The sequence below is a fragment of the Mustela lutreola genome, chromosome 15, assembly GCF_030435805.1.
Source record: "Mustela lutreola isolate mMusLut2 chromosome 15, mMusLut2.pri, whole genome shotgun sequence".
NCBI classification, from domain to species: Eukaryota; Metazoa; Chordata; class Mammalia; order Carnivora; family Mustelidae; genus Mustela; species Mustela lutreola.
In genome coordinates, this window is record NC_081304.1 from 37,858,304 (window position 1) to 37,869,137 (window position 10,834).

The 10,834-nt window shown below is 44.8% G+C and overlaps 1 pseudogene; it reads left to right on the plus strand.

The window, feature by feature from the left end:
* The first annotated feature begins 724 nt into the window (after positions 1-724).
* On the plus strand, positions 725-822 carry LOC131817190 (U6 spliceosomal RNA; annotated as a pseudogene).
* Positions 823-10,834: the final 10,012 nt, after the last annotated feature.

The window sequence follows — 10,834 nt, forward strand, 5'->3', positions numbered from 1 at the left end:
CTCCACGCGTCCCCGCCCCCCAGCCTGCCACTTGGGCGGTGGTCAGGTTAGGCGCCGTGTGGGTTTGGGAAGCAGGAGGGCTTTTTGGGTGGTTTCCCGCCGGGTATGGCGGCGGAGGAAAGCGGAGGTGGGGGAACATGGCAGCAGTTGGAGTCTCAGCCCGGCCTGAGGACCCCCTGATTTGTTCATGATGGCAGAGATGATCCAGGCCTTAAAGATGGTTGAGAAAGTGTAGTGTAAGGAGCTTGCGGAAAGCAAAGAATGCGTCCTTCAACCTATTTTTCTGTATTCCCTCTGTCCTGTGTCCCGCACAGTACCTGGTACATAATAAGTATCCAATTAATAGTACTGAGTTGAAAAGAGGCGCTAGATATATACAGGTTTAAAGTGTAAAGGAGTGATGGGGAGAGTGAACCGTCGTATTGTTCGAAGTGTACTGTCTCTTAAACCTCAGCTCAACTTTTGGAGGGACTAGAATGGCTATTTTTACAAAAGAGTAGCAGGCTCAGAGAAAGAGAGTTTGAGTTCGGGCATTTAGCAACAGCAAACGGTCATTGTTAGAGAGGTAAGCCAAAATCAGGTTCTGAAGGGAATTCTGTGCTACGTGAAAAAGAGCTTGGCTTTTTTAATGTAAGGGATGGAGAACCATGAAGGGCCTTATGTAATAGTAACTATTTTTGAGGCTGGGTAGGGGAGACACTGAGTCAGGGGAAGAAATTAAAAGGTTCTTGGTACACATACGAAAATCGGAAGGTGCAGAGAAGATTAGCATGGCCCCTGTGCAAGGATGACCTACAAATTCCTGAGGAGCTCCATATAATTAAGATTTCTTTTTTTTTCTTTTTTCTTTTATATGAGATGGTGTATGCAAAGTAAACTTACTGTGGCGATCATTTCATTATATATGTAAGTCAAACCTTCATGCTGTGTAGGCCTTAAACTTATGTGATTTATGTCAATTCTATCTCAATAAAGGTGGGGGGAAAAAGTTTCTTGTAGTGAGCCATGTGAGAGATGAAAGTGGCCATGCTCAGTTAGTTGGGATGGAGAGCAAGAGGCATTTTTTTTTTTTTTTTTTAGATTTTTATTTATTTGACAGACAGAGATCACAAGAGGCAGGCAGAGAGAGAGGAGGAAGCAGGCTCCCGGGTGAGCAGAGAGCCCGATGCGGGGCTGGATCCCAGGACCGTGGGATCGTGACTTGAGCTAAAGGCAGAGCTTTAACCCAGTGAGCCACCCAGTTGCCCGAGAAAGAGGCATTTTTTTTTTTTTAAGATTTTATTTATTTATTTGACAGAGAGATCACAAGTAGGCAGAGAGGCAGGCGGGGGGTGGGGAAGAAGGCAGAGGGAGAGGAGGAAGCAGGCTCCGCACGGACCAGAGAGCCCCGATGCAGGGCTTGATGCCAGGATCCTGAGATTGTGACCTGAGCTGAAGGCAGAGGCTTAACCCACTGAGCCACCCAGGCGCCCCGAGAAAGGGGCATTTTTAAAAAGTAATAAATATTTGGATTTTAAATTATCTTGTAAATAAAGTGCTGATTTACCTAAGGATAAAATGAGAATGACTTGAGTGAGCAGGTAGATAATGGTGCCATCAACTGAAATACAAAGTGAGTTGGGAGGAGCAAGTATTTGGGGTAAAAGAATGAGTTGTGTTTGGATATATCAAGGTTGGTTGGTTAAGGACAACCACAATCCCACTGTTTGGAGTGGGTCAAAGTCTCTAATGTGCTGCAAAATGGACAAGGTCCCTGGAGGCTCAAGTCCTACCTGGCAGTTGGGTAATACTGAGTCATCCTTCTCTCTGTCAGTGCATTTACTACATTGTTTTGAGAATCCCCTTGACTCTACCTTTTCCCATAACCCTGTGCTGTCAGATGCTGACATGGCTAGCCATGTGTGGCTGTCAAGCTCCTGAAATGTGGCTAGTCCAAATGCGGATGTACTGTATGTGCAGAATGCACACTGATTTCAGAGGTGTGTTACCAAACAAAAAAAGACTGCAAGATATCAATAGTATATTTATGTTGACTCACCTATTAAATATTTTAGATACATTGGGCTGAATAAAAATATATTATTAAAATTAACTTCAACTGTTTTACCTTTTTAAAAAATATAGTGCCTAGAAGATGTAAAACTGCATATTTAGCTCACATGACCTTCTTCTATCCGACAGCACTGCACTGGACTTCACATATTTGTGGAGGGTGACATCTGAGCCATATGCATCGCTTTATCCTCAATGTCCAGTGTCTTACTGGGCACTTAGTAGGCACTCAGCAAACATTTATAAATAAACCCATGAGTGAATGGAATGATTGAGACTGAAAGTGATCAGCTCCCTCAGAAGGATGTTTATTACATCTTATCTCTGACCGTGTTTGATGTTAATGTGCAAAAAGACTCAGGCTCTTAATGTTTGTTTGCTTGATTACAGCTCCAAGGAACCCTGAATCTCTCTCTCTTTTCTTAAAGATTTTATTTATTTGACAGAGATCACAAGTAGGCAGAGAGGCAGGCAGAGAGAGAGGGTGGGGGAAGCAGTCTCCCCGCCGAGCAGAGAGCCTGACACAGGACCCAATCCCAGGACCCTGAAATCATGACCTGAGCCCAAGGCAGAGGCTTTACCCACTGGGCCACCCAGGCGCCTGGAACCCTGAATCTCTTGATTCACCCACCACCCCCACTTCCCTGACACCCCCTCTGCAGCCCCCTGCTGTAAAATGGAGCTAGGTGTGAAAGTTGACAGCATTTCTTTAAAGAAGTGGGAGCTGCTGCCAAGGAGAATGGAGTAATGTGCACTGGACATAGCATGGCTTTGGAACCACACACAGTTAGGTTTGAATGATGTCCTACTACTGCCTGTGTAACCTACTTCTATTTTCTTAACTTCTCTGGGTTTGAGTTGTCCTGCTGAAATGGGGATAAAAATACCTTTTAGGATTGGGTGCGACAGTTAAATGATATGATTAATATTAACTTGTGAACTTTTTGGCACTTGGCGGTGTTTCAGTAAATGTGTATTTCCCTCTACACCCCCAGCCTGGATACATTCATACCACTGCAGGGTTGAATCAATCAGGTAAGTATTGAATGCCTCCTCTGTGAGAGGTACTATTCCAGGAAGTGGAATAGCAGTGAAACAAAACAGACAAATCTCTCCTCAGGGAGTTCAGAGGTTAGTGTGTGAGACAGATAATAAATAGTAAGATGCATAGTATGTACTCTGATGATGAGTACTATGGAGAAAAAGAAAGCAGAGGAGAATAGGAGGTGCCAGGTACAATGGGAAGCTAGTGGATTGTACTGAGCAGAGAAATAACATGATCTGACTTAGGTTTTAATGGGATTGCTGTCAGTCTGGGTGCTATGTAGAGTCTGGGAGGTGAGTCAGTTGGCTTCTGACTTCGCATAGGGGAAAATGGGAGCAGCTTGGTGGTAACTGAAAGAGTAACCAAGTATTCACGTAAATATTTGTAAGTGCGTTTTTCCAGGGAGCATTTCCCCCAGGCACTTTTACTGACGTTTTAAAAAAGATTTTATTTATTTGAGAGAGAGAGGGTGAGCAGGGTGAGGGGTAGAGGGAGAGAGAGAGAATCCCAAGCAGACTCCGTGCTGAGTGTGAAGCCCAATGGGAGCGTGGATGTCACTGGGCCAGATCCCAGGACCCTAAGATCATGACCAGAGCCAAAATCAAGAGTCAGACACTCAACTGACTGAGCCACCCAGGTGCCCCTCGCTTTTATTGAAGTTTTAAAGCAATTCCATGTTCCAAACCAAGGATCGCCTTGGTGACAAATAAGCAGGATATCTCTTACATACTCCTAGTTATTCAAAGTCCAAGATTAACTCCTTCCCTTTGACCTTGATGCTGAATCCTCCAGGGCTCTGATTCTGTTTGTGAGCCTCTCAGAGCTTCTGCCTCCCCCTGTTAAGACTGTAGCATCCCTTGGGGCGCCTGGGTGGCTCAGTGGGTTAAACCTCTGCCTTTGACTCAGGTTATGATCTCAGGGTCCTGGGATGGAGCCCCAAATCAGGCTCTCTGCTCAGCGGGGAGTCTGCTTCTCCCTCTCTGTCTGCCTCTCTGCTTACTTATGATCTCTCTCTCTGCCAAATAAATAAAATCTTTAAAAAAAAAAAAAAGACTGTAGCGTCCCTGACTTCCAGTCTAAGCTCATTAGGATTCAGGGAAATGGGTGGATGCTGTTCATTTTTTTATGCTACTCACTATGGAACCTTGGCAGCCACAGGCAGGATTAGGGAAAAGACGTCACACCTTCCTAGAGACGGTGTGGGGCACTCGTGAGGTTAGTTTGCACTCAGTGGATTCCCTTTTTAATAAGCTCTGGTCTATGAATCACATAAATCTCAGCACTGAGAGCCAATTTTACGGTTTGGTTTGCTTAATAGTCACACAATTAAAATAAGTTGTAAAAAACGGTGATGGTGTTTGCCAGGATAAATATTTAAAAGGGAACAGCTGTAGGAAGATGTAATAATTCAAATCAGCTCATGGCTCTTTATTTTCAATAAAGGCTGTGGAGGTTGGTTCTTAACCAGTGGGGTTTCTTGGCCTCTCCTTGGAATACCTTTGTGCTCTAGCTGCCAGAGTGAAGGAGGACAGAGAGGAGAGGAGTCAAGTGTGCATCTGGGAATAGCCGATCCATGACACAGAAACTGGGACCGGGTTTAGGACCCTCAACCCAAGGGTTGAGGTCACAGATAGTAAGGGAGACTCAAAGTTGTTACCATCTTCCCTCAATTACTAGATTGGGTTTTCTTTTTTCTTTCTTTCTTTTTTTTTTTTTTAAGATTTTATTTATTTTGACAGAGATCACAAGTAGGCAGAGAGGTAGACAGAGAGAGAGAGGAGGAAGCAGGCTCCCGCTGAGCAGAGAGCCCAAAGTGGGGCTCCATCCCAGGATCCTGAGATCATGACCTGAGCCAAAGGCAGAGGCTTTAACCCACTGAGCTGATGAGGGAGCAGGAGACTGGCTGAGGACAAAGCACAAGCTGACACCTGCTTCCTCCTGGGTGGAGTATGTGTGACATTCTTCCAGGAAACTTCCAACTATCTTAATGTTAATAAAGCTTTTCTAGAGGAAAAAACAACCTTAGCTTGATAATAGCAAGGCCTCCAGTATCCTGAGAGTCTTCTTTACCATATGAAAGTCCTTTTGGACACCTCCCTTATTCCTTACCTCCCCCAGCTCCCAAGTATAGAATGAGCCACCCCTCAAACCCCTGGGCAGCAGCTCTCTGCACAAGGGTCCTGTCCCAATGATTTAATAAAACCACCATTTTGCACCAAAGGTGTCTCAAGAATTCTTTCTTGGTCATCAGCTCCAGATCTCACCCCACCAAACCCCACCTACATCGCAAAACAATCTCAGGCAGAGGTTGAAGATCAATTTGAATGCTTCCTTTCTCTCTTGTACCCTATATGCCATTTCCTTTATACCAGGAGAGCTCCTATCCCACTTCACTCCTTCTCTAGGAGCTTCTGTCCGTGCCTTCTTACAGAACCTTCTCTACCATGCAGCTCCCTGTGCTCTCCCTCTCCTGCCTTCAGCTTGTCTTGGTCTTGGTGATAGTAAAGGAAAAAACTCCATTGTTTCCATATATATATATCTATATATATATATAGATATATATATAGATATATATATAGATATCTATATATATAGACCGCGCTCTCTGAAAACTAAACTTCTGACACCAGGCGTGTGGGTTTTCTACATAGGGCAATGAAAGGGTTTCGGTTAAGGGTGTGGTCCCACCAGACTGCCCCTTTGCCCCCACTTCAGATGCCAACCCCACGTCCAGAGTGTCACCTGAGCTGCTTTCTGTCCAGCTCTAAATTAGGGCTTCCCAAGCCCCCCTCTGTGGGCTTGAGAAACGTGGTAAAGCAGCTCACAGAACTCAGGAGAACAGTTTAGTGACTGGATTACCTGTTAAGTGAGAAAAGGATGGAACTCAGGATATGTGGGAAAGGGTGACGAGCTTCCACGCCCTCTCTGGACACACTACTCTCCCAACACCCCCATACAGTCACCAACCTGCAAGCTCAGCAAACCCCACCCTTTTGGGTTTTATGGAGATAGCCTCACGTATGCATAGTTGACTAGATCTTTGGCCATTGGTGATTGAACTCAATCGGTAGCCCCCTTACCCCCTCCCTCCCAGAGGTGGGGGAGGGGATGCTGACCTGAGCCAAGGCAGATGGTTAAAGACTGAGCCACCCAGATGCCCCTGACAGGGAATTGTTTTGAATAACAGATGACACCTTTATCCCTCTCACCTCTCTTAGGAAATTCCAAGGGTTTTAGATCTATGCCAGAAATGGAGACAAAGGCCAAAATATTTATTCCTTATTATAACCCACAATATCGCAGTGATAGAGGTGGAGGGGCCTTAGGGAGTGCCCAGATAGCATAATACCCACAGATGGTAAAACTAAGACTTGGGGAGCAAACCGACTCAATAGATAACATACAGCTGGTGAATGGGAAAAGTAAAACCATAGACTTGACTCGCTCTCTTTCTGCTGCCTATACCAGTAGTTTAGTGAATAATTGGTTCCCGCTCGATTTCTTATACCACTTACAATACAATCAGCTCATAGTTTTTTTGAATGTAAGGGTCTTGTCTTCAGTCATTTTATTTAATAGTATTATTGGCCTGTACTAAAAGTATTTGCATGCACTGAATTCATTTAATCCTCTCAGTAATTCTAGAAGGTAAAAACTCTTACTCTCCCTGTAGTGGAGGAAACCAAGGGTGAAGTAGTTTACCTAACATCGTGTAGTTCTAGTTCAAGAGTAGAGGACCACAAGGCCTGGTCTAACTTGTTTCCTGGTTGCAACCTCTGGAACTGAAGTCATTCTTTTTGATCCCACCAGTGACCACTAGAGAGTAAAATTGATTGGTGAAATGGAGGAAGGTAGGGCAGTGTGGGCAGAGTCTGTTAACAAACCTCAGAAAACACTGCTTCCAGCCTACCCAAGGTCTCTGAACAGCACTGGGTTTCCATAATGTTGATCTTAAACTTCCCTGACCTTAATTCTTGGTATCCTGAGGGATGCTCTCCCATTTTCCACATTTCACTATTAAATAACAGAATGGTGGGGCAGGAATCAAGTTCCATCTACTCTCTCTCTCTCTTTTTTTTTAGTTTGACAGACAGAGATCACAAGTAGGCAGAGAGGCAGGCAGAGAAAGGGGGTAAGCAGGCTCCCCACTGAGCAGAGAGCCTGACTCGGGGCTCGATCCCAGGACCCTGAGCCGAAGGCAGAGGCTTAACCCACTGAGCCACCCAGGCGCCCCTAGTTCCATCTAGTCTTAAAGTTAGCCATTGCTGAGTGACCTTGGAGAAGTCATTAGGTGGTTGAGATAACAGTTGTTTTACCTTTGGGGGGGTGTTGAGACTTGAAAACTAACGTGAAGGTTGTGCACAAATGATACTCTCACTATGTGAGTATAAGGTAGTGTTAAATGATAATAATGTGGGGTAACAATGGGGAGTGTGGGATTGGTGCCTGGAGTAAGCTCCTTCACTTCTGCACATCAGTTTCCTTGTTTGCAAAACAAAGGTCTTATGTCACTTGCAGGGTTGTTCTAGGATTAGAGACAGTGTATATCGAACTCTCACACAGTGCCAGACATATGGTAGGAATCCAGTAAATGGTAGCTATTACTAATAATAATAACCTGACAACCTGGCTTGGTTGACCCTCTCTTATAACCACATTTGGCAGAAGAGCAAGCAAACAAAACCCCCACACAACGAAAACAGTGATAACCACCGTCAACCACCCAATCAGAGTGGTCCCCTGAACTCCCCTAAGAGTGACCGCTGGCTCCCAAGTGCCTACGAAGCTGCCCAAATGCTGTTAGCGAAATGGAGGTACAGCCAGATGGAACTCTCTTCCTCCTCTGAGAGACTGGGAGTGATTTCTGTGAAGGATGGCTGAATGCAGTCTCACTCTAAAATAGCTTTGACTGCCAAGTGACAGGAGGAGAGAGCCAAATGAAATGGTGGTGGCAGAGAAAGAGGATGGAGGGCTGAGAGCAGCTGGGAAGCAATGTGTCCTCGCTGACTGTTTGATCTTACTCGACCACTGAATCACTTTCTTCCCCCTTCCCTCCACTTCAGAGGCCTCTAGGCGGTCAGGGCTGCCCTTGCACTCTCGCTGACATATGGATATCTCTATTGCTTGTTTGGTGCCATGAGGACTTCTCATTAGCTGCTAAATGCCAAGGTGGCCTGTTACACCCCAGAGGCTGTTGTGGATACCTCCTTGCGCTGCTGCTCTCAGAACAGGTGAGAGCCTCATGTGCTGGAGAAGGGAGACACAAGGGAGGAAAAGATTTCTCAGCTCCCTGATCCACTAAGTTGACTTTTGTTCTGGCTCTAACTTCCATGAGTTGACTTGGCCTTTTAAGTTTTCTTCTCTTTCTTTCTTTTTTTAAAGATTTTATTTATTTATCAGAGAGACAGAGGGGGAGAGAGTGAGCACAGGCAGACAGAATGGCAGGCAGAGGCAGAGGGAGAAGCAGGCTCCCTGCTGAGCAAGGAGCCCGATGCGGGACTCGATCCCAGGACGCTGGGATCATGACCTGAGCCGAAGGCAGCTGCTTAACCAACTGAGCCACCCAGGCGTCCCTCTTTTTTTTTTTTTTTTAAAGATTTTATTTATTCATTTGACAGACAGAGATCACAAGTAGGCAGAGAGGCAGGCAGAGAGAGAGAGGGAGCAAGCAGGCTCCCTGCTGAGCAAGGAGCCCAATGTGGGGCTCAGTCCCAGGACCCTGGGATCATGACCTGAGCCGAAGGCAGAGGCTTTAACCCACTAAGCCACCCAGGTGCCCCAAACAAAAACAATCTTGACTTGTCATGCCTCTTGGGAGTTAAAAAGACTTGGCCATGAAAGCCCACTACTGAATGGCAACAACTGATTTCAACATAGTGCAGTTATGCTCTCCTGCCTTTTCCATTCTCTTTAGGGGGATTCAGGGTCAGTCATTAGCTCACAAATAGTAAACATTTGAATCACCAAATGCTGAGCACCATGTGGGCTTAATAAGGGCCTGGATTTTTTTTTTCCCCAAGTGTGATGGAAGCATGTGATGAAGGGTTTTCAGTGACAGTGACTTGACCTACATTTTCAAAAGATCACTCTACTTGTTGATAATGGATTGTGGCTAAGGTGTGTGTGAGGGGTGGCCAGGACTGGAGACAGAAAGGAGCAGAGAGGTTCTGGGCGTATTTTGAGGGGGAGATGCCAGGACTTGGCTAATGCATTAGATTTGGGGGAATAAAGGGGAATGAAGGAAGACTCTCAGAAGGGTCAAGGATAGAGATGTAATTTGAGAATCATCAGTATATAGGTGATATTTAAACCCATAGGAATGGATGAGCTCACTGAGGGAGGAACTGTAGATAGGAAATAGAATGCAGGAAAAAAAAACAAAAACAAAGGAAAAAAGAAAATAGAATGCAGAATTTTGGGATTATTTTTTCCCTGTTCAAATTTAAAGCTTCTCAAGTAATTCCTTATATTATACAGGCTACTAGACGCTAAGAATTAAAAGCAATCTAAAATGATCTATCTAGTCACCATTCCTACCCATATACTTACTCAAATCCCCCTACACAAACATCTAGCCAAGTAGTGCATCATTAACAGGAAACATATTATTTCAAATGACCATGATCATTAGAAAGTGGCTTTTCAGGGTGCCTAATTTGTTAGGCATCTGCCTTCAGCTCAGGTCGTGATCCCAGCATCCTCGCATGGAGCCCCGTGTTGGGCTCCCTGCTCAGTAGGAAGCCTGCTTCTTCCTCTTCCTCTCCCCCGCTTATATTCCCTGTCTCTCTCTGTGTCATATAAATTAATTTTTAAAAAAGTAGCTCCTCTTCCTATTAAAATTTTAGGTAAGTATCTATACTTCTAGAAAAGGACAGTGTTGAGAGTGAAGGGGGCAGGGCACTATTCATAATTACACCAAGACAAATGGGACTTATGCTGGCCAAATCTTATAAGTAAAAGCAACAGTACTTTAGACTATCTGTCTCCAGAGTCAACTGGGTGACTTTAAAAATGTTTAAAAGGTGGGTGCCTGGGTGACTCAGTGGGTTGAAGCCTCTGCCTTTGGCTCAGGTCATGATCCCAGGGTCCTGTGATTGAGCCCCACATCGGGCACTCTGCTCGGCGGGGAGCCTGCTTCCCCCCTCTCTCACTCTCTGCCTGCCTCTCTGCCTACTTTTGATCTCTGTCAAATAAACAAATAAAATCTTAAAAAAAAAATATTTAGAAGGTGAGATGCCGTGTCTCAGCAACATTAAAAATTTGGAGTTAAAAGAAACCTCAAGAAAATCACCTGCTCTAATTACCTTAGTTTCAAAGAGGGAATTAAGGGGCTTTACATTATTAGACCAAAATCAAGTTAGCATGCGGCAGGGGAAGTCTATCTTACTCAACTTAGACGGGTTTATTGGGATGTAATCCCATGGGAAGTCCCAATAAACCAGTTGTAAGTTGAAAGTACATCTAACATAACCATCTCACCAAATCATAGCTCAGCCTAGCCTACCTTAAACATGCTCTAAACACTTAATGTTAGCCTACACTTGGGCAAAAATCTAACACAAGGCCTATTTTATAATAAAGTGTTGAATATCCCATATAGTTAATTGAATACTTCACTAAAAGTGAAGGACAGAATAGATGTGTGGGTACAGAATGGCTATCAGCGTATCAGTTGTTTAAACTTGTGATCACGTGGCTGACTGGGAGCTATGGCTCATGGCTGGTGCCCAGCATCAC